At 36.4% G+C, this 22,864-nt stretch overlaps 1 long non-coding RNA gene across 1 annotated transcript in view; it reads left to right on the top strand.

Moving 5' to 3' along the window:
* Positions 1-22,864, top strand: part of LOC139827007 (uncharacterized) — a 114,857-nt gene that overhangs the window by 11,950 nt on the left and 80,043 nt on the right. The window contains exon 2 of the long non-coding RNA XR_011737183.1: positions 6,720-6,790. This is a non-coding gene — a long non-coding RNA (uncharacterized lncRNA). The remainder of the gene's footprint in view (positions 1-6,719; positions 6,791-22,864) is intronic.

The raw sequence follows: 22,864 nt of genomic DNA, 5'->3' as shown, positions 1-22,864 counted from the left end.
TTTAATCTCTAATGAAAGCCAAGTAATTAAGAATGGAGCTGAGGTATATAGTCACTTGTTCTTATATATTGAACCTAGTCATACTAGATAATGATGGCTGGCTCATAACTGACTGAGACTCTTCTCAATATTACCTCTCCTATGTAGCAGCCTCTGCTACTGATTGAGTTACATATGGAGAGGCTGGAAAGTAAACCAGCTTCTCTTGTTTCAGTGTTACCTGCTTGTGACACTTAGCTTTTTCTTTTATGGAGTCTACTGTGCTGGCAAAGCACAGATACTGCCCTTGGCATCGGGGAGTTAATGGAGAAGTTTTCTCTAATTATTTCAGAATGCCTCTGTGGAAAGGCTTATTCTCAATTCCATGTCCTGCCTGGCGTGGGCACGCTTCAGTTCTTCAGGCAGAGGCAAAATTACATCCTAGAGATAATGAGGTTCTAAATTGGGGTGAAAAGCCAGCAAATCTAATGTGACTTAACAATTAAACAAAGAAACCCAATGCCAGTGTAAGTTTGTTTTTCTTTAGACTTCAGAATACTATCAGACTTCCCTTTTAGTATCTCTAGGGTAGTCTTGAGTTATTCCTTTCTTGTCAAACCCATGTATTTTACTATACTGTAGGATACTGCAATTTCATTGCACAGTTGAGCAGACTTTTAAACAAGGTTCAGAAACAAACCTTCCTGGCTAAAAAGAGTGCTAAAACAAGCTGTTAGGATTTGGAATAAAACTAGTAAAAGGCATAAAAATTTAAAATCACAAGTACAAATGAAGGCAGAACAGCTGCTGCAACTTCTAGTTGTAGGCAAGCTTGCATGTATGTTCAATTCTGCTTCTGTATTCTTCGGCTATACCTGGGGGTGACCTGTAGAGGATGTTCAAAGCAAACCACTTAATTCTGCAACTTTGTCCTTTAAAGAAAAATAATTGTCCATTATTTAAAACACTTCATGAATAACTAAGCAGTACTATATTTTTGAAAAACACTTTTCATCTATTAGAAAATCACACTGGAAAGTATCAGATAAGTTATTGTCTTTTCTAATTGCTTATTGACAATAAAGATATTTACAAGAGTCTTAATATTGAATTACCATTAGATACAAAGTAGTTAAAATCTAATACTTTTTCTTGAAATTGAATTTTATTTGGGAAGCAAAAGATGCTCAGTTTGTCTTTGAGGTAGACATAACTAAAACTTATTGTCTCTGAAAGGACGATTTTTTCCTGGAGTAGCGATGGTTCTGAAACTTTTCTGGGGAGCTGTTGCTGGTAGATCCTCAGATTGAGGAAATATTTTTCTGAATAATGTGTATATATATAGAGATATATATACATATTTTTTTTTTTTTTTTCTTTTCCCAAGAAGACCTACATCTCCATTTTTGTGGAAAAACCTTTCCTGAGAGGTATTATTGTGATGCTCTGTAGACACTTCATTGTTCTAACAAAAATTTCAATTTGCTTCTGTTTATATTCTGAAAGTTTTTATTCTGTAATGTATGTCAAAGGGAGGGAGCTGCCCTAAAAAGTTCTGGAGATGGATGCATGTATTTGATGTATCTGGAACAAAACAAGATGTCAGAAACCTGTTCTGGAAAAATGAAGTCAAGGCAAAGTTGGGAGTATCTTAAAATTAGCGAACTATAATTCTGAGCGAAGGACTTAACTACAGACCTTTTTTTTTTTTTTTTTTTAATTGTAAAATAAGCTACCTTTAACAGAGGTAGGCATATGGATTTTTCTTGACTGTGAAAATTTCTGCATTGCTCTCAGGCACTTCCACTGTTTCGAAGATTTTCACGAATCTGTTTGTCACTACAGTGGGTGATGACAGCCCAAACCTATTTGTCACTGTGAGTGACAAAAAATATCCATTACTAAGGACTTCTTAGTTTTATTTTATTTTCTTGCAAAGGTAAGAAGACATATTTGAAATTCTGCACAAAGAGTAAATGGACTCTCTACATATTTTATTTGTATATTGTACTAGTTTTATATAGTATGTAAGTATGACTGCAAACAAGAAAGGTTTGAGATATTTTGAGACATTTTCCTTCACAGTTTGCTCATACACCTACCAAGGAAAATGTAGGATTGAGCTTTCTTGCTCTGAATTGAAACAGTGAGGGTGTGGGGGGGAAGCTGTATTTTGCAGACAGAGGAAAAGAAAATCTCATAAGATTACTTCTATTACTTATTGACCTGAAAAATCTGACTGGGAGAAGTGATACTGCAGTATCTGTAGTATACAAATACTTGAAGCACAGAAAGTTTGTAGTAGAGCTAACATTAGTCTCAAAGCAGTAAGTACTCCTTGGTTATGTCATACAGTTTATTTCGCTGCTTTGTAAAGTTTGAGGCTTTATCAAAAATAGAAACATTTTTGGTCTTGTTTATCTTTTAAATCATCTAACCCTCTATAGAAAGCTCTTCAGTGTTTTGTGTTTAGCTTGATTTGGCTTTGAATATATTTTGGTCATGTGATGGCTTTATTAAAAAATTTTATCAATACTTGAAATATTTCTATGTAAAGACAAGCCTGGAATGAATCTGAAGAGTTGCTATCCTATAGAAATTTCTATTTAACACATCTTGATTACATGAAACTACTATATAATGTGTTTTAGTGGTATTATGGCAGTCATGCGGCATTAAGTATGAATGCGCTTGTCTTAATTACTTGTGCGTTCATGCTAGGACATTGTCTGCCATATGGTTTTAAGTGCATATATGCATATTGGTTTAAATGCAAAAAATTCAGCTTGCAACTGCTGCATCATAGTAGCATTGCTAAAGCAAAATGTTGTAAGACAACTTTAGCGGTTTTTCTGCACTCTGGGTAAATATTTCTCTCTTGGTGAATCTAATTCTGATGTTTGAGTTCATCAGCCCATTAACAGAGATGGTCTGTTGTTGAAGTATCTGATCAACATAACGGTGACAATCTCTGTTACTTTATGTTATTATAAGACCATCATTTCACCACTAATATATCCTTCCATTTAAAGTATATTTCCTGATGTAACTGCAACCATGTCCACAATGTTTTAGACAAATTATTATTAAGCTTTCAGCTTTCAGCTGAAGAGCTATTAGACTCTTCTCAAAAGGCACTCTTTAAGCTTGTTTCCTGTGGTTTTTTAGAGAAGCTGTGATCTCTTTGATTGGGTTAAAACTGGAAAGAAACCAAACTGCATTTCTAGCCAGACAAACTTTCCTCCTAGCTATCAACAAATCTTCAAACCTCATATTTAAATAAGGTCTCTTTTAATTTGCTTGCACTATTTTAATTTGATTCTGAACTATGCTCACAGTAATTTTCTTAGTACAGTTAAACTGATAGATTAGACTCTTATTATTTCCCCCTGAATGTGCTGCTACAATACTGCCTGAGAATGACACAAATGTTTACTATTTCTACACAACTGTGTGTGTCAATAGAACTGCCAGTATAGCCACATAAAGATCTCATTAGTCTCACTATTTCTGTTTTTAAATACTATTATTCTATTCCAAAACACAGAACAGTACAAATAGTGAGAGCCTTATTCTGACAATTTCAAATGTATTCCCAGTTTACTTGCGCTACACTGAGGAAACCAAGTGTTAGCTAAAAATAGTATGTTTGTATAAGAGGATACCTTTCCTGTGAACACACCGTTGCAGCCTAGGACTTACAGCTTTAGGAAGTCACAGGTAAGGGGAGTGTAAGAAGAAAGCTGAGCTTCGGTTTTTGCAACAATGGTGGAATCAGAGCTGTGGGGAGTCAGTGCTGAGGTCCATAACTGTTCCTTTAGTCAAAAGGAGCTTTGTCTGAGCAAGGACTCCACAGAAAATCTGAGAATGACATACGATTTTTTAGTAAAGGACTATTGATTCTGTTTTTTAAATAATATTGTAGCAAGATATTGCCTTTCTTTTTAAGATTTCTTTTTCTCTTGATTTTCAGAGGATCAAGAGAAGAATGAATGTATGAGAAAGAAGATTAAATACTTGAGGGTGTGCTTTTGGGGGTGAGGGTTAAAACAATGTGAGAAACATAGGTACCGTGGGAAGATACCATTAGGCTATAGATGCATATTGTAAGAAACAGGAACTGACCCTCAAAACTCAAGTTTTCTTTTTTTTATATATATAAATTGGAACAGAGGAGTTGATTCGTAGCCTAGCCATCAATTCTGCTCATTTTGCACTTAGAGTGCAAGCATTAATGCCAGAACAGAAAACAAGGTTTGTGAAAGAAATCTTTCCATCAAACATGAGGTAGCCTGTAGATGTTTACCTGTCCTCCTGACAGAGTCAAAAAAATATCTCCGCCCTTACTCAAAGGTCTCTCACACTTAAGTGACAAACGAAAAAAAAAAAAAAAAGAAACACATTGAAAGCCAGTACTGCAGGGGATAATCCGAGAACCTTTGCACTGGACTACACTAACACTTTTCCACCAACATTCACTAGTGTTCATAGCATTATACTAGCAAAAATAATACTTTAATGCCTACTTTTTTTTGAGAGAGAACTATATGTTCCAACATATAAAGGTAATGGAAAATCAAATAAGCTAGTACTAAAAACAAAGCACATCTTCTAGGTCAACATGAAATACAAGTTACATCTGTCTTAGGGTAATGAATTACTTCATTTCTTTCTGAAGTTTCTCGATGCCATTTAAATACTTCTATTAAATACTATCCTAATAATCTTTAATCAAAAAATTGTAACTGCTCATGAGATACTGAAAGTAAAAGTACTGAACAACCTGTAGGAGAAAAACAGAAATCTGAAATATAAGGTGTCAATAATGTTTCCATTTATTACAAGTGACAAAGTTATGGTTGCAAATGCAATATATCAGAATTTAGATGTTAGTAGCTTCATAAGAGTTTCCCTATTGTTCTCTGAAACCGACACAGACAGGTTGTGAGGAAAAACACTTTTAAAAATAATAGGTAGCTTTTCTCCAGCACTGAATTATGAGGTCATTACTACTTGTTAAAATACTTATCCCACTCAAATATTCATAATTATCTACTAGGTTTCTTGCAAGCAGGGAGATTATGATAACACATCTAGCTCTTGTTATTAGTTCATAGTTTTCATCAGTATTCAAGATTAGTCCATTACTCTGAGCCATAGCCATATCAATATAAATCACCATTGCAAACGCTAAACAAAAGTAAGTTCTATGTGGGAAGGACACTGCTGGTTGCTTTACTTTCAATATTTTTTTTTCTTCTGCATTACTTGCAGCACCTTGAAACCTGAAAATTCAATTTCTCTTGCTATTGATTTTTGGTTTTTTTCCCATTTAGTAAGCACTGGGGTACATGGAGATCTGTGTATGTACCTTTCTATGTTGTGAGCTCAGAATACACTTTATTGTTTAAGTATGATGCTTCTGCAACTTCAGACCCTCGTCTTACTGTCAGTTTATCTGCAAAATCAGATGTAGTATTAGTTTATGGAAAGTTCTGATGAACTTCATTTTAGTAGATGTACTACCAAAATTATGCAGCCTCCCACTTGTTTTCTAGCACATAGTATGCAAGGTCATTTTATCCACAGTGAAGTCACAATTAGGTGAGACAGCATCTCAAATTCTTGATCAGGAGATTATGAAAGTTGCTCACTCTAATGGAGACAGTAGTTTTAAACAGTTTGTAATGTCAAAATGTAACAGAGAACTTATCAAATTGCCCAAAGTGCAATTTCTGAATGTGGAATTACAGGTCAACAAGTATATTTCATAGAAACAACTGTTCAACAGACAAAACTCTCTGTCCATTCATGGATTGAAAACACTTTAGGATACTTATCCAGGAGCAACTCATTCACTAGTCAGCAATTTCTACTATAAAGAAGGAGTTCATAAAATAAGTATATGAAATTGGAAAAGCCATGGTAGACTCTAGGAGGAAATGAGAGGATGCTAACTATTACAACTGTGAGAGATCTCTTAAAATAGCTAAATTTGTTACAGTGTTATGGGAGAATAGGGAGCAAGCAGTTGCTTTAAAGGAGAAGTGGAAAAGAAAAGATGAAAGTGTGGAGATGAAAATAAAGGCAATGATTACTAATTTTCTGACACTTAAGACCTTGTTGAGGTTAGCTGTGGATTCAAGCTGAGGCAGCTGACTTTTGGTGAATGATCTGAAGGCAGCAGAACTATGAAGCACTGCAAGGACTTCCCCACAACTGTGTGCATGTCCTTCACACGTCCCTTAGATGTCTAATTCTCATAGCCTCTCTAAGTATTTGGTCAGTTGTAGGAGTTGCAGGGTACACAAGTTTGTAATTTCAAAACTTCAGCTCTGTGTTAAACTGTAACCTTTGTATTATAAGCAAAATTTAATTCCATTTATTTATAGGTTTTATTAATTAAAAAAAAAAAAAAATCTGTCACCATAAAGATCTTCCTATTAAATGCTTTGGCCAAGCAGCAGAACTGTAGGAAACATCACTCAAGTGTGTTAGTGATTACTGTTTCATCTGTCTAGACAACATGGTAGTTAAAGAATATTTCTTATCTGGGATAAGCTTGCTAACAAAGTTCAACTGTTCTCATCTGGTTTAAGCTTTAGTCAAATGAGTGTACAATTTCTAGATTGAAGTTAAAAACAAATGAGAATAGAACTGTAAAATAAGTACTTGAATCTCTCCATTCCAAGGACTAGTATACTTACTGATACCTTTTTTATTTTTTTTTTTTTTTTCAGAGAGAGACGAAGGTGTCAGCAGTGTTTGGAGTCAACTGTAACTTCATTTTTTTTTTTGGTCTGCCAGCTTTGTAAGTAACATCCTTCCCAAAAAGCAGAGAAGTTACTTGTGCCATCTGATATGAAAAGGAAATAAACCAATCTGCTAAGAACAAGGAATTAGAAAGAGGTTTGAAGCTGATAATCGCATATCAGGTTAATAGTAGTGTAATGTGACATTGCTCTAGGAATTTTCTATGATGAAAGTAACTAAAGCTTTAGCAGAACTATCACAGTGGCAAACACTTACAAAAATATCACAAGGGTATGACAAAGAGGTAGTGGTTAACAACATGAGGAGCAGGGTGAGATTATGACTGCTGCTCTCCAGTTTTGGTTAAAAATTGTAAAGTGGTGTAGGTTATTGGAGGTCAGGTATTTTCATCAAAAATGGAATTTGGGGATGATTTCTCCTTGCAGATGTAGATCCCAAATGTGATATTGCAAGAGAGAAAGTAGAGGTATTTAATCAAATTTACTCTTGCCACATATATATCCCTCAGCAGAGGTATAAAACATAGTTTGCTGTGTAGGGGTGGTTTTGTTCTGGGTTTTTGGTGGGGTTTTTTGAGCCTGACGAGAATAACATTGAACTTGCCCTACTTTAGTCTATTCAAGTGCAGTCAGGGAGAAAAATTTCTGCTAGATGGGACTAGTATGTACTCTGAAAGTCATCCATCTACAGGGAAGATGAGCTACACTGGCATTACTTGTTTCATCTCAAAAAGAGGAGTAACTGTTTTAAAAAGAATGATTTAAAGAGGGACTGTATAAAAAATAAATAAATAAAAAAAAAACAACTAATCAACCAAACAACAAAAAAAACCCCAACAAACTGTATTTTATTTCACCAACACTGCTATTGTTACTAAATTTCAAAATATTAAAATGCCATATGGGCCTTCATCAGCCGGGTTGACTTTTAGTCATAAAGAACACTTACTGATTTCCATCAGATAGGTGTATAGTTGTGTGTTCAACAATGGGAACAAAGATTACACTCTGCATCCTTCATTTGCTAAATGGGAAAATTATTTCTTTTTCTAAGGGTTCATTGTGAAGTTTAATAAATAGCAAACAAATTTCAAAAACACTTTAATGCAACAAGAGTTAGAAATGAAATTATCCTCTCCTTCCTGGGCTAAACAGTGGAATAACAAGATAAAGTGTTACATATCCTACCAGCCCTATGACATGAGATACCTAAGATCAAAATAAATGTTATTAGTTAGTTCTATGTGATTTGTCATAACTGTAAGTCTAAAACCCCTCAGCTTCTTAGGAAAGGCATCTAGTTGTAGCATTTGACTATACAATGGGCTGAGGGTTTATATTTGGATACAGACAAATGAAGAAATAAAATCAACAGAAATCTGATTAACAGCACATAGAATGAAATTTCTTAGGGATGCTGGTTAGTGTTACCCATCCTAATCCAGTCATTTGTTCTTCTTTAGAAACAAAAATGCAGTCTCTCAAGACTGCAGTCTGCCAAAACAAAAGTTACTATCTGCAGTGGTTTCCATGGCAAGCTCCAGTGTCTGCCAGTGTGGCAGTTCCACATCCCCCTGAGTCTTCAGTAGGGCAGTTGATGGTTCCTTAACATCTTTTGTGCCCCATTGTGCCTGTTCCAACATACATATCTACGGTGGTGAGTGGTTATTTATTGAATATATCCTTGAGTGAGTCCTTGCCTAACCGAGGTGAGTGTGAGTCCTCGCCTAACCCAGGTGAGTGATGATTTCTTGTGGGTACTCTGGAGTGAGAGGCCTCTGGTTTTGGTTCTTGCGAGTGAGTGCATGCACATTGTGGATCCTCATTATTCTTATGTTGTTGTATCCTAATAATCTCAATTGATATCCAAACCTGTATTTTATGTTGTCAGAGTGTTAAATAATTGTATAAACCCTGTTTCTCATGGGTTTATTTGCTACGCTTTTCCATCTAGAATAAATCTGTTTTGGAACTTGTCCACATAGAATTGATTTTTGGGGTGCTTCCGTGACAGTCAGATAACTAAGATTTTTGTGGCATGAGAAAATGATCTCCACAGTTAGCAGCTGGTTATAAGGCCTCTATACGTGATCTCCTCCTTCAATGTTATTCCAGGTACTTAAGTACCTCTTTAGAAAGCAGACAGGTATAAAATGGAATTGGGAACTGAAGCAGATACCAAGGTATTTTAACCTGTCAAAGTTAAAACCTCAAGTTATCAAGGTTAACCTGCATGTGTCTGGGTTTTGTGGGTACTGTACAACATCTGAAAACACCTTATGCACATACACACACACTCCTTTTTAAAGGCACAGGTGAAGTGTAAACTTCTAAACAAAGTGAGGTACCCTACCCAACTGTTTCAAACTTGCTGCCTCAGGCTGGGAACAGAGTCAAGGTCTTCAGAATCAATTTTCAGTGTCACAAATATTATTTCTAATTAGAAGCAACTGTTCTGGCACTGACCTTTTTTGTAAATACTCCTGCAATGGGCATTACAAAAGAGCAAGTGCTTGTTGCACTTTCATTTTCTGCAAATAAGCCTTTTTTTTTCTTTCCTAAAGGAAAGGAAATTTTCAGTGAATGCTAGCAAGTGTCATTTATAATTTTTTGTACACAGATAATTCAAAATAATTAAAGGAGAAGTCTGTGGGAAGAATTAAGGTCCACAATTGCTCAAATATTTGTTTTCCTTCTGGCTTGAAGTCGCTAGTGTAAGATGGTCACCTTTATGGAGCAGTTACTTAAATGACATTTGAACAAACTTTAAGTAAAAAAAAATAAATACAGGAGATCTTCTAAGATCACTATTTCTGTGAATGACAGTATTGTTACTCTGGGTTTTATACAACCAAGTTAGAAGACATTAAAATATATTAAAGATGAAGATTAGTTTCTCCACAATAATCTTAGAGCATTGTCCTTTGACTTTTAACAGCTCAGCGTTTACCTTAGGATTTTTTGTATTGTTTTTCAAAGCATGTGACATAAGGCAAAAATACTATTTACAAAGCTGACTCCATGTAAGTCAGTATTTTTAAACATCAAATTAAGTGGATAGTTTTTTGATGTTTGAGGTCTAAAACTAGAGACATGAGGAAAACAAGTTTAAATAGGACATCAGCATACACCTTATTGAACTTGTAATTTTCAGCATTTACCTAGAGCTTTTCAATAGCAGTTTCACAGTATCACAGTATCACAGTATCACAGTATGTTTGGGATTGGAAGGGACCTCAAAAGATCATCTAGTCCAATCCCCCTGCTGGAGCAGGAACGCCTAGGTGAGGTCGCACAGGAATGTGTCCAGGTGAACTTTGAATGTCTCCAGGGAAGGAGACTCCACAACCTCCCTGGGTAGCCTGTTCCAGTGCTCTGTTACCCTCACTGAGAAGAAGTTCTTTCTCAAATTTAAGTGGAACCTCTTGTGTTCCAGCTTGATCCCATTGCCCCTTGTCCTATCATTGTTTGCCACTGAGAAGAGCCTGGCTCCATCCTCGTGGCACTCACCCTTTATATATTTATAAACATTAATAAGGTCACCCCTCAGTCTCCTCTTCTCCAAACTAAAGAGCCCCAGCTCCCTCAGCCTTTCTGCATAAGGGAGATGCTCCACTCCCTTAATCATCTTTGTTGCCCTACACTGGACCCTCTCCAGCAGTTCCCTGTCCTTCTTGAACTGAGGGGCCCAGAACTGGACACAATATTCCAGATGGGGTCTCACCAGGGCAGAGTAGAGGGGAAGGAGGACCTCTCTCGATCTACTGACCACCCCCCTTGTAATACACCCGAGGATGCCATTGGCCTTCCTGGGAACAAGGGCACAGTGCTGGCTCATGGTCATCCTGTTGTCCACCAGGACCCCCAGGTCCCTTTCCCCTACACTGCTCTCTAATAGGTCACGCCCCAACCTATACTGGAACTTGGGATTGTTCCTGCCCAGATGCAGAACTCTACACTTTCCCTTGTTAAATTCCATCAGGTTATCCCCCGCCCAACTCTCCATTGTCGGATAGTACTGTACAGTGTTTCTAATAAAGCACAAAAACTTGGCTTTGTCTTTATTTGCATGGAGTTTGTTTTATACTCAGATATGAAGCTGAGTGTAAGAAGCTTTAATGCTACTTCACGATAACACATTTTTTGGTTATCATAGATTATTAGCTTCAGTATATTCATGTGTCCTGTTTCCATAACTCATCTACCAATATAAATAGCTAAAAATAGTTTTGGTTCATTCATGTAGCTTAGGCATTGAGCAGGACAGAAACTGACCTGCAGTTGTACTTGCAAGCAAAGACAGAGCCAGGTGGATGTTCTTGTGATTCAGATGCAACTATGTGTAAGTATTTCAGAAGACCTGAAGTTATAACTAAATTAAAATGAGACACGGAATTATGAGAAGTGTGATTAAATTGTAGCTATTTTCCACTTCCTGATCAGTACAAATCATGATCAGTGATTTTAATTTTTTTTTTTTTTTTTCTCTTTCAGAAGTGTAGCTTGAGGCAGGAACAGGGAATGAAACAAAGATTGACTAAATAATAATAATCTGCTGCAGGAAAGAGAAATAACTACCAAAAATATTCAGAGAATTTGCCTGGGTGGTTGGAAGGTGTGTGGGGTGTGATTTCTAGTAGGTGGTGTTTCTAGTTATGAAAGCAGTTATGAAAGCCATTAGATCATTTGTTTCAACCATGAATACATGCATTGCTGATTTCCATGAAAATTCCTCTCTGGTGCTGTAGGTCCTTTCTGGATGGCATCTCTCTTAAAATCAACATGTTCATATAAGAAAGATTGGTTATTTTTATTATTTTTTTAAAACTTAATGTATTTTCCAGATGAAAAAGTGCCAGCAAATTTCTGACTAAAGCTATTATAACAAAGAATTATGTTACAATAAAATAGTCTTAACTGTTGTATTTGTCTTTCAAATTTGAAAGCTGTAATGCTGAATTTTGCTGTTATTGTGTAATTTTCCTTCATTTCCAGTGGTTTTAGGGACACCATTCTTCTAGATGTATTAATGTTATTTTTGCCTCTCTGCATTCTTTTTCTTTTCAAATCTATGAACTATATCTGATCAAACACCACCTAAACATGTTTCTCAGTTAGCAGAATGGGAATGAACTAAAGAAACAGTAACGCACTATAGCTCTAAGTAAAATGACAGAAGCCATTACTCTTGGATAAAAACCCTAAAAGAAGGAAAGGCCTGATGTACAAAACAGTCTAGTTTGGTGCCTTATATGTTGAAATGTCTATATTTTGTCTATCTCAAAATGGCAGTTGAGCACAAGGTCAGATTTACAGGTGGATCAGAAGAGGCAGTACTCTCCAATTTAGCACACTGGTATAGCAGTTTGTTTGACACGGTAGCAAGGGGGTGCACAGCCCTTTACCCCTTTAAGGTTTAAACTTTGTCTTTGCTTGCACAACAGTCAACTGGCTGTGAACCAGTATACTTTAATTAACTTACATGGCATTATATTTCTCTCAAACCACCTGAAGGTCCAGCCTTATGGCACCTAGGATGTAAGTATTCTACGTATTGAAATTTAAGGTTTATGACCTGATTGTGTATAAGATTAAGATCTCAAGTTTTTTTAAATTATGATGTAAGCTACAATAACTCTAATTGCCATTGCAGAAAAATGTATCAAATAACTCAGCTAGTCGGGCAGCACACAGTTTGGAATATATTAGCTGCTGTTCTGATCCTAATTTAGTGGCATGGTCTCATCTCACTGAAAGTATAATTGCCATTATTGAACAATCATTTTGATAGGTTATTCCATTTTCTACCCTGTTTATCTTCTGTTCCTGTTTTAAGTGTCTCGTTTTACTCTTTGAACATTGCCATCTCAATTTGAGCTCCTTGTGACTCATTCACAATATTTTCCAGTCTTTGTTTAATGGCACAATCATTGCTTGATAACATGTGTATGTCTTCTGCAATTCTGTCAAATTGGCTAGTATGAAGAGACTTAAGTACCGCAATTTCCCTTCTGAGATCCTGCTGTTGCATCATTTTGACACATGGATTTATTTTTTTTTTTTTGTCTTCCACCCTCTTTCTTCAGTTTGACCCCATACAATAAGATTTATTTTATATTCAAATCACTTAACCATTGAAAATGTCAGCTTTCTCCAAAAATCTCCTGTGCACTGAGTATCTCCAAAGTCTACTAGGGTGTGTATATGAAATAAAGTTTTGGTTTTCTTTTAGCTTACAATCATGATCCACAGTGGGTATTTGAAACGCAAAACAACTTCATTGTATTGGGTATTTTGTCTATCATAATCAACTTGTAAGTGTTTCTGCCTTTTAATTATGCATATCACATTTTAATATGTTTCTTGTAGTCATTTGCAAAAAAAAAAAAAAAAAAAAGGTGAAAATCAGCTAAGAGCTTGAAAGAGCTTTTTGCTGCTACAGTATCAGTTCTGCCCTCTTATGCATCCCCTGGCAGTTCATGCATGGAGACATGCATGTGTGTGCCTATACATGCAAAACAACCCACTCATAATAGCAACAAGATCCCCGCAAAGAGAACAAGATGTTATATGCAGTTATAAATTATAATTCCGAGTCTTTGGAGATAATCCTAAAAATGAGTAGTAATGAAAACTTATTTACATGTTCTGCATTATTTGCTGCTTCTTACTTATTCTCCTTCCCAGTATCTCATAGCAGTATTAGAGACGTCTGACTCTTTTTATTTCATATAGTCAATTACTGATATTTTTGAAGTATCAAGTAGCATCCAAGGTCTTTTCCTTTCCTGATGGAATTTTTATGGCCATGATGTGTTAAAGGTTGCTACACATCTAACAGATGCCTTCATTTTGCCCAAAATTAATGTATAATAAGTGCTTAGTGCTTTGTATGACTGGTTCTGAAATACTTAAATAAGTGCATTAGGATTGCATCCCAAGATTTAGTAGTGGGGGGACTACAGGGGCAGCTTCTGTGAGAGGCCACTAGAAGAGAAACTTCCCTCATATCTGATGGAGCAAATATCAGCCAGTTCCAAGATGGACCTGCCTCTGACCAAGTCTAAGCCCCTCAGTAATGGTGATAGCACCTCTGGGATAACTGGTGTAAGGAGGTGGAGGGGGAATTATGGAAGAACAACAGTGGAGAGAGGAGTGAGAATATGTGAGAGAAACAGCCCTGCAGGCACCGAGGTCAGTAAAGAAAGAGGACAAGAGGTGCCCCTGCAGCCTGTGGTGAAGACCATAGAGAGTCTGCCTGACCCCTGCAGCCCATGGAGGTCCACAGTGGAGCAGGTGGATGCCTGAAGGAGACTGTGACCCCACGGAGAGCTGGAGCAGGTTCCTGGCAGGACCTGTGGCACCATGAAAGGGATCCATGCTGGAGCAGTTTTTGGAGAAATGCAGCCTATGGGAAGGACTGAGCAGGAAGGAATGGTAGAGAGAACGTCTGATGAACTGACCTCACCCCTCATTCCCTGTTCTCCTGCACTGCTTGGAGGAAGAGACAGAGAATTCAGGAGTGAAGCTGAACTCAGGAAGAAGGGAGGTGGGGGGGAAGGTGTTTTAAGATTTGGTTTTCTCTTTACCTTACTCTCATTTTGATTGGCAATAAACTAAATGAATTTCCCCAAGATGAGTCTATTTTGCCTGTGACAATAATCACTGAGTGATCTTCCTGTCAGTATCGTAACCCATGAGCCTGTCACTGTATTTTCTCTCCCCCATCCAGCTGAGGAGAAGAGTGGTAGAGGTGGCTTGGTGGGCACCTGGCATCCAGACAAGGTCAGCCTACCACAAGAAGGAAGCATAACAAAAGAGATGCCAGACTATTGCATGGACCTGGTAGGAATTTGGGGATTATGAATTTTAAGAAGCCTAATTAAATATAAAAGAAAATACTTCTTACAATAGACACTTATTTAGTGCCTAATAATGGCAAAGTATGATACATATGACCTGATGTAAGTTGTGTGTCTTTTTTTGTAGAATGGCTTACTCTAAAAGACTTTATTTTTCCAGGCAATTCTGTCTAGTTGATTTGCTTCAGCTATTTATGTAATAGTTTTTTTTTTTTTTAAGAAATGGTGGATTGGAATTGGAATCAAAGCATTAGATGGCTAGTTTAGGAGTACCTAATCCAAATGGAATGATTTAAACAGGATTATTAGTCCAATTCCAACGCTTTTATTACTGTACTAAAAAAGTCTTGTTTATATGGTTTTAAAACTCATGTCTATTATTCCATTGCAGTAGCTGCAAGAGATTGCAATCACATCTCTTCATTTCTGCGAAGCCGCTTTTTTCCCTCCTGACTTGTCTATTGAAAGTCCTGTTTCCTCCATGTCACTCATCTCATGGAGACAAATTACAACTTGTAGCCATTCAAAGATCATTTCTATTTGGCCTCTACACTTCTATTTTTAAGCTTACTTAAATTACTTATCTGATGCAAATCTCTGTTCCAGTGAACAACACATTACTTTGTGCCCTATTTCAAATCTAAGTGATCCGTTCTCTTAAGTAAAATACAACAGGAAGAGCAATGAAGAAACCTAATTGGTTTTATGTATGGCAAATTTTTTTTTAAAGCCATTTTTAAAATTGTCCGTACTACATCTTTCATTATGTACATGCTTAGGATGACTATTAGTAAGTGTAGCATTTTCTAAAAAGTTATTTTATGTATTAAAAACAGATATTCATAAAATATATTCACACTGGTGCTTTAGCCCTGTGCATTGTGCTAGTCACAGGCTCCACAGGAAGTGGCAGTATAGACACATTCATTTCCTTTGGATCACGAAGACCTATTGAGAAATGGTATCCCTGTATCTGATGGAGGTTTTCAATTTGCCCTTCCAGCATTATGGATTGCAAAAACTTGAAATTGTGGTGAGTCTCCTGGCTTTTAAAATATTTTCCATTCTGCCAGTCTGGAACTTAACCAGCCACAATTGTCTTATGTGTATTTAAGTCAAAACCATTTCTCACAGATGCTAGTGTATCTCAATTTCCACTGATTTATTTTCTTACTAACATCTGATATTGCAACAGTTTGTATTTATTGCTATTACTCAAGCCATCCAGTCTCATTCAATAATACAAACAAACAGTGTGACCAATTATATGGATTCTTAGAGAAAATGCACAAAAGCTGAACTGCCTATGCACAACTGTGGAGTGCTAGCATTTAAATCCCATATGTAACCTGATAAAAATAAAATTATTTTAATTCTACACACAGTAAAGATTAGAATATTTATGACCTTTTCTAAAATGCCTCTTAATATTGCAAATAGGTATTTTCTTCACAACTGAGTATTTTCCTAATACAAATTCTGAGCCAAAATACAAGGCCTGAATCCTTGTCATTCAGAAAGCCACTCTTTACCCTTACTTCAAAATAAATGAAAATTATCAGATTCACGGGAAGAGATTAATGAGCTAATTCTAAGCACATTGCCTTGGTACAGAGCATCACAACACAGAGACGGCAACATAGGCCTTACAATGAGCCAGGATGGGTTCTCTACAGATCTTGTTTGATTACTACAATTTGGGGATCTGTGATTCCCTTTGTATGTTCAAAATGTCCTAAATTCTGCAACTGAAGCTTAATTTTACCATACTAACTGCGCTACTCAGAAACCTTGTCCCTTCCACCCTTACTGTTGCTAATGGGGGATGGCAGTGGTTACGAGACCTAGTTGCTGCATGTTTCTCTTGTCAATGACAATATTTTTTATGCTGGCATTGACAGCAAGACTGAAACATTTTTATGCCATCTTTATGAGCACTGTAAATTTTCTTCTGATGAACTGGATAAGCTCATTTAAACTATTTGCTCTCTTAGTTGATACCACTCTTATTTTTTCATAGTGACTTTACAACTCAAGAATAAAAACTGTACAATAAATGTGAAAATCTAACTAGCTCTTATTAAAGGATGCCTAGCAAGAGGACACATTATGGTCGCACTAAATCAGCACGACATCCTTCAAGCAACTTGCTTCTGATATGTTATTGTAAGGACAAAGACACATGTAACATCCTAGTGACCAACATGTGCAGCTCATGAAAACTCTGATTGTTATAGAACAACTTAAAACTAATCTGGTCATACTGCAGCCAAGATGAATTTCTGCCTTTCTCTGAAGAAGGTGGAAAATTGTTTTATTCTCCTGCAGTTTATTTTTCTGCTTCACTGAATGCCTAAGTGTAATCAAGGAAGATCATAGAATCATAAATAGTTTGGGTTGGAAGGGACCTTCAGAGGTCATCCTGTCCAATGTTGAAGATGGTTCTCTTGACTGTTTTCTTTGCTGGAATTTCTCTCACTTTCTAACCACAATGCAACAATTAAGGCTTTCTTTATCCATTCAACTCCCCTACTTAAAGAATAAAGAAGAAATGAGAAACTGTGAAAAATCGAAGAAAAAATTCTGATCCTTTGAATGGTAGAAAGAACAGAATGCTTTGGAGAAAATCAATGTATCATCCCCAAACTACACCCACTTTAATATTTGTACTCTTTCAGTGAAAGTTAAGTTAAAAGCAAGTCTAATAGCTTTGAGAAGAAAATGTGGTGAAATCCGCCTGTGCCAGTTCGTGTCAATATCTTTTATTGGTACCTGTTTGTTTGAAAAGAGAAATATTGACCAGGAAACATAAGGCCAAAGAGAAGAAAGTTTAAGGTGCTGAGAGATAAAATGTGAGAGGTTCCCAAGAATCCCTCTGGAGACTAGTGACTCTATTGGATCTGCAAGAACCAATAAACCTAGGACACAGAATCATCTAAAAATGTACAAGGCCACTGGCACATATTACCATCATGACAGGCTCTACAATTCTCAGCACATCCAAGAAGACAGTGGCTGTTCTATGTGGATAAAGTCAATGGGATTTGTTACACATCTGGGTGGGGGGGAGTAGAAAACACCAAACCTTGAGGGACTTTCTGACTTAAAAGTCTGTCATGAATCCATATGATGTGCCACCTCTGAATAAATAGCTGGGGCTGGCCTTCCAACTGTTGCTTCAACAGGATAACACAGATTATGTGTGTATGAGGGATCAACCAAATGAATGCAGTGTGAAAAGTTATCTACTGTTAATAATAACTTGTGAGGAAAGACTCCAGAATCAAGTTTATACTTCAGTTTTGGAAGTTCAGACTGAAGATCATCATGTATCCACCAGGGAAGGAATCAATGTCTTGAAATGCTTATAAGGTGGTCTTAAAAAGCAACTACTTTTAAACATCCAAAGAACATCTACTATGGTGAGAAACTTTATGTAATGAAGTTAAAGACTAATTTAAGTTTTGACTGGCTTGAAATAAAAGGAAAAAGGATGGAAGAAAGGCTATAATTATTGGAAGAACATAATGTGATGCTTAGACAGGATGTGAAATTCACTGAGGAACATATTGCAGCTATAATTAGAGATAGTGTTTCAGTCACTTTAAAAATGAGTCATTAGAGAATGCATTAAAAAGTAAAATTCTACATCTGTTGGGTCTCCCAGTTGAGACAGAAACAGGAGACCTAAAAGGGAGATGCAAATTTTTCTTCTAAGGAGCTCTGAGGTTAAATTCCAGAAGTGAAGAACAAATAAAACTTTGGAGTTGGAAACAAGCAGAAAACAAACAAAACAAAACAAACAAACCAAACCCACACAGAAATAAAGGTAGTTTGCAACACTTTCTTTATATAGTTCTAGAACACAGACAACAGCACTGGTACTCCTGTTTTACAGGGAGTTGAAATTGATTGCATTGAGGTTTAACAGGGCATTCCTCTTGTCTTTCATCCTTGCTTCCAGTCATAGGGATGTGAAAATAGTTCCACTGTATGTTTTTTGTGAGATACACAAAATAAGAACAGTTAAATGACTTAGTTCTTCTATGTTTGTCTTCACTATAAAATGAACTAGATGGAGAACAGCTTTTACTACTAATTGCTCTGCTATAATAAACAATTTTCAATTAAATTTTTCTAATCATGCTAGGACTATGGGTTGGAAGCACAGATGTCAATTTCTGATTGCCTTGGCTTTTGCAAAGAGTTGAATTTTCTGGGGGAGGAAAAGTTTGTAGGAAGGAGGTCAATGCATATAGCGGGCACCACATTTTTCTCAGGCTGTTTTCATAAGGGAATATTCTACAATAAAATTTATTGCCTAGTAATTTCAATCAAGCAGCCAGTTAAAGAAAAATGAGCTAAAAAATAGTGAAAAGATTCTTATTATTTGGTCCTACAGTTTCCTCTTTTTTTCAGCTTCTAATATATGTAGATCTTTTTCTTATTTCAACTGATCATAATCTGTTTTCAAATGTTTTGTGCTTTTCACTGCAGTTGTGTAACAAACTAAGCTTGTGTAGACTTGTAATAAAATTACTCAGTTTCAGCAATCTACCTGGGTTCACACACGCTCACACACACACAAAAAAACAACTGGTGACAGATTGCCAAATCTAGTTAAGATTATAAAATAAACATACACTCTCTACATACATCTATTTGCTTAACTTATGAAACTTTTTGTTGAATGTAAAATGTAGGCACCAACAGATAGTTTTTAATAACCAATTATTACAGCACCCAAAGGGTGAGGTAGCCTGAATAGATAAGTTTGCAGCGAGTTTTCTTGGTCCTCTTCCTATTGTCTGAAAGTGGTTATTGTTATATTTATCAGTGGAATCATGGTGTTTTTGCTCAACAGAAGCTGCCTATGAGATCTGAGTTCTGCTAGTTAGTTTGCCAGTTAAGCCTTACCTCTGAGGAAATGCAAGGGAAGCATGTTATTTCAGCAATATTTTGATATTCAAGTACTGTACTCTTTACGACGCACTGGTCTGCATAATCTGACTCTTTTCTTATTCTGTCTTAGGCTGGCTCCCTGGGGGAACCTCAATTCCTGTGGTGCAAAGAAGTATTCCATCTTATTGAAGATTATGGTTCATTTTCATGCTCACCTACTTACAGGTCTTAGTACAGTGCGGTCAGCAGTACATGGAAACGTAGGCTATGCAAATAAAGCTGCATTACTGCTCCTGGCAAGGTGCCATGCTAAGGCAGATAAGTTGCTACTGAGTAATCAAGTGGCACAGCCCTTTCTACACCCCAATACATTATGTCACACAGATATTCCCTTATTTCTAAAGGCTCTTTAACAGTATTCAAAGCTAAACAGCTTCCAGGCTCTAACAAAGAATAAAACTATCATAGAAGTAACCCAATTCTCATAATAACTGCAACATATTTTTTTATTTTGCTTTATTAAATAGAGGTTGGAAGTCAAGTTATTCACACCTTTCACAAAAGTGAAAGGTATTTCTTTAATTTGCTACATCCTGTCTCTGTTAGATTGTAATGAAGATGATCTCTTGGGTAAGGACAACTTGTTCCCAGAGAACCTGATAGGAAATGTTAGTCCAGTAGCATAGGTTAGTGTGCTCGCTTCACTGAAAGTAGTTTAATATTCTTCATGCAGTTAAAAACCTTGATTTTTGGTAGCTAGTATGGTCACTGTTTAGATTTAGTTTGAAAACAAGAAGATAATACCTCAGGACAGAACTAATGTGTTGTGGTTTTGGTTTTTTTTTTAAGTAACTTTCTAATGTCTTTGAGTTGGAACAAAGAGGATGTAAGAGCTTACTGTTATCTTAGTTGTTGTCTGCAAGCCAAAGTCTTTCTGAGCTCTCTGCCTGCAGGTGTGAAGCAGCTAGGACAGGGGCCGTGGATGACAGAGACTTTGACTGATATCCAGGATGATCAATAAGAATATTGTCTGCCACTAGTGTCATGCTTCATATTTAAGGAGAGTCAGGTTTCTCGCTAGGGAGACAGAGACCCATTCTGGTTTCTGCTCTGTTTCAGTGGAATTTTATTTGGGCCTTTTGCTGTCCTGCCATTTTGTAGCAGGGCCTCTGGCCCTTTCTCTCTTCTCTCTCTGGGACTGGCTGTTCAGGACCAGAATGCTGCTCCTGGAACTGGCTGCTTGGTGTGAGTGGAGGTCATGAGGAAATACATTGAGTCTCTTTTATTTTAGATTCTATTTTTCATTTTATATATATTGTAATTGGTAGTAGTTTATTGGTATTATTTCATTATTTAATTAAACTGTGTTTATCTTAATCTACAGGTTTCTCCCTTCCCTTTGGATTCCCCTATTTCGGGTCATGGGGGCTGGGAGTGAGTGTCTATCATGGTTCTGAATTGCTTGCTCAGGTTAAACCATGACAGTCAGGAAACATCGCAAACTATTAACCCCTAACAACATGGAGAAAATTTAGATTTAATTTAAACTTAAAATGTTTTTTACCTTTACATACGGTCTCAGGGCAATTCTGGTCTCTGAGAACTTAAATCAGTCTAAATAAGAGGTATTGTTTAATGCATCCAATTATAAAAGCACACTTTGCTTTTCCTCATCTGCCAGCAAGCACAGAGGATGCTTAATCAGCTGCCTGCAGCCTGATGTTGGTTATGGCAACTGCAGACCTGGTCTTCCAGCTGGAGACCTAAAGATAAACACAGAGTGGAATAATCACGTTACAACTAGTTGGATACGCTTCAAACTAAAAGGTTGTCTCAGGGAGATGAATTTTGAGGCATGATTTTTGTCAAACTGATTTAGGACAAGTTCTTTGTGCATGCTGGAGCAAGGGCAGCCTCAATTATGTATCTGATCACGCTCCTGTGTCAACATGCCTCCACTTCTGGTGACTAGGAAGGGAGGCATGTCTCTTGGAAGATTTTAATCTTTCAAAGCAGAATAGAAGACCAGAAATGCAGAATATGGGAGGAGTGAGTGAGCTCAATTTTTTTGATTTCTATTTTTTTAAAAAAACTATTGCTATTTGACAGGTCACCGTAGTAAGAGAGATTGAAAATAAATTTGTGTTTTTACATCTTCTGGTATAGCTAGCACTGTGAACCTAAATGTGCCATCCAAGGCACACTTAGAATGCTATTAAAAGAGTTGCTCAGTTTTTATGTAAAAATATTAATGTCCATCTTTGAACGATGAAACTGCAAATATTGCAGTACAATCTCAATAACAAATATAACTCTTGAGCAATAGTTTATGAGTACTGTATTTTACGCCACTCAAAATTCCTATAATTATACTGAAGATGAAGATTCTGCAAAGTACTGATGACTTTTAGGTGAGACAAAGCATTGCTTGAACATCATGGTTAAAACCCGAATAAACGTTAGAGTCAATTATTCTTTAAAAGTTGCAGAGTAAAGTCTGATAAAACTGCATTCAGTTTTGAAAGCAAATGAATGAAAATAATGATGCACTTAATCAATATGCTTGCATTTTCTTCTCTAGTGGAAGGAGAGTTAAGGAGTTTAAGATGTGCCTTTTTTATTTTTCCCCTCAGAATAGCCTTTGCTATTTACTAGACTCACACAGTATCAAGTACTTCCTGGACAGAATTTTGTATAATAATATCTAGAGTATCACCACTAATGTTAGTAAATTGTTTTTTCTGTTATTTTCAACATATTTGTGAAGCAATTTTCTAAGCAAAAAGGCCATTGTGATAAATTAATATTACAGGCAGATCTCCTTGTTCTGGGTTGTTATTTTGAAATGGTTTAGAGATAGTTCAGGACTTTAGCAGGTTTGGTAGAAGAATATAGATATAAATGAACCTCTAGTGCCTTTTGCATTAATGCACCTAATCTGATATATAATATTCTTGAAAAATTGATTTATGTAGGTAATTCTGTTCTGTGTGGAAACAATTGGTGTGTTACACAGATTCAGTTGTATGGCACTGCCTTTCCTCCTTCTAGAAGCTAAATAATGTTGAAAGGCTGCTGAGAGTAACTTATTTTTCTGCATTTTTTTCCTGTGTGTTTTCTTCATTGCAAGTGTGTCATAAAAAGGTAAATGAGCTGGAAAGACTGCAGTTCTTTTGCTTAATAAATGATTGTTGAGTTGAGTTGATCCACAGAGCAAGCTGAATGGTGACATCTGTTTCAAAGCACAGACCTGAAGATTAGAACTATTTCATTGTACATATTTAAGTAATTATTACAAAACAGAGCTGAAGAAGGTCTGAAAACAAATAGTGATCTTAAACACTTTTA

This window comes from Patagioenas fasciata, chromosome 1 (assembly GCF_037038585.1).
Source record: "Patagioenas fasciata isolate bPatFas1 chromosome 1, bPatFas1.hap1, whole genome shotgun sequence".
NCBI lineage: Eukaryota > Metazoa > Chordata > Aves > Columbiformes > Columbidae > Patagioenas > Patagioenas fasciata.
The sequence above is the reverse complement of the archived record's forward strand: the minus strand, read 5'-3'. Positions and strand labels throughout refer to the sequence as shown.